The sequence below is a fragment of the Prionailurus viverrinus genome, chromosome C2 (genome assembly GCF_022837055.1).
Source record: "Prionailurus viverrinus isolate Anna chromosome C2, UM_Priviv_1.0, whole genome shotgun sequence".
Lineage (NCBI taxonomy): Eukaryota > Metazoa > Chordata > Mammalia > Carnivora > Felidae > Prionailurus > Prionailurus viverrinus.
This window is the reverse complement of record NC_062569.1, coordinates 92,287,099-92,289,049: the sequence shown is the minus strand read 5'-3', so window position 1 is coordinate 92,289,049 and position 1,951 is coordinate 92,287,099.

The following is a 1,951-nucleotide window of genomic DNA, read 5'->3' as shown; positions in this document are numbered from 1 at the left end:
TGGAGAGTGTGATGCTAAGTGAAATAAACCATACAGAGAAAGACAGATACCATATGGTTTCACTCTTATGTGGATCCTGAGAAACTTAACAGAAACCCATGGGGGAGAGGAAGGAAAAAAAAAAAAAAAGGTTAGAGTGGGAGAGAGCCAAAGCATAAGAGACTGTTAAAAACTGAGAACAAACTGAGGGTTGATGGGGGGTGGGAGGGAGGGGAGGGTGGGAGGGAGGGGAGGGTGGGTGATGGGTATTGAGGAAGGCACTTTTTGCGATGAGCACTGGGTGTTGTATGGAAACCAATTTGACAATAAATTTCATATATTAAAAAAAATAAAAAATAAAATAAAATAAAAATGGACACTCTAAAATCTTTTGTTCACATGGTCACCCACTGAGGCTCATCAGAACAAGTGCCCTCCTTAATGCCCATCACCTATCTAACCCATCTGCCCACCCGTCTCCCCACGGATGCTTAAATGTTCCAATATCTAATATGGCCACAGTAGTCTTGACGACCAAAGTCATTTTTTCCCAACTTTAGGAACCCACGCCATAACAACCATTTCCAACAGATCTCAAGCTACTGTGTATGAATGAACATTCCTTTTTGTTTCATGCCTGAATGTTGTCTACCTACTTTGGATTGTATATTGTGTTTGTATATTTATGCTTTGATTCATAGTAACTTCTCATATTATGGAATTGATTTGCATTGAATAAGAACTGCAAATTTTAAAAATGGCTGAAAGAACAAAAAAAGATATTGATTAGGATTAAACTGAAGTTATAGAACTATTTGGAAGAGGAGACTGACATTTTTCTAATATTTACTCATTTATCTCAAGAACATAATATGCCTTTTTTGTTCCCATTTTTTATTTAAATTCCAGTTAGTTAACATATGGTGTAATATTAGTTTCAGGAGTAGAATTTAGTGATTCATCACTTACATATAACACCCATTGCTCATCACAACAAGTGCCCTCCTTAATGCCCATCACCTATCTAACCCATCTACCTACCCACCTCCCCTCCAGCAACCCTCAGTTTGTTCTCTATAGTTGAGAGTCTGTTTTATGGTTTGCCTCTCTCACTTTCCCCCCCATGTTCATCTATTTCTTAAATTCCACATATGAGTGCAATGATCATTTTTGCCCTTTACACAGCTTTATAATTTATTTCATGTAGCTTTTAGACATTTCATTTAGATATATTCTTAGGCGTTCTATATATTTTGAGGATCTAACATATAGGAACTTTTAAAATGTAATGTTGACCTTACATTTCTTATTTGCTTTAAAACACTTAATGGTTGCATCACAATCTTATATTCTTCCAATGTGTTGAAATGTTTTACACAATATTATATTTTGGGTTTTTTTCCAGTGGAATTTTAAAGATGAACTTTTTGGTGTTTTGCAAATATGACACTTTTGCTTTTTTGTTGTGCTACTTATTTCTTATTCATATTTTGTTTCATTTGCTAGGTACACTAGTACAATGCTGCGCAGTACCTATGTTAGAGGACATTTTTGCCTCTTATTTACTTTAATAGTAATGCTCTTGATGTCTCTTATTAAGTATTTATCATTTTTTAAAAAAATACTTATTTTTGAGAGACACAGAGTGCATATGCGAGGGAGGAGTAGTGGGGGGAGAGGATCTGAATTGGGCTCTGTGCTGACAGCAGACAGCCTGATAAGGGGTTGGAACTCACAAACTGTGAGATCATGACCTGAGCCAAAGTCGGATGCTTAACCAACTGAGCCACGGCAGGTGACCCAAGTATTTATCCATTTTGATATAGAAACTCTTTTGGTTAAGGAAATACCTTCTATTCCTACCTTGACCAACATTTTATCAGAAATGACTGTCTAATTTTTTAAAATTTTATGTCATCTTTTTATATGATCATGAAAATTTTCTGTTAATGTAGTTGGTTGTCTTAATAAA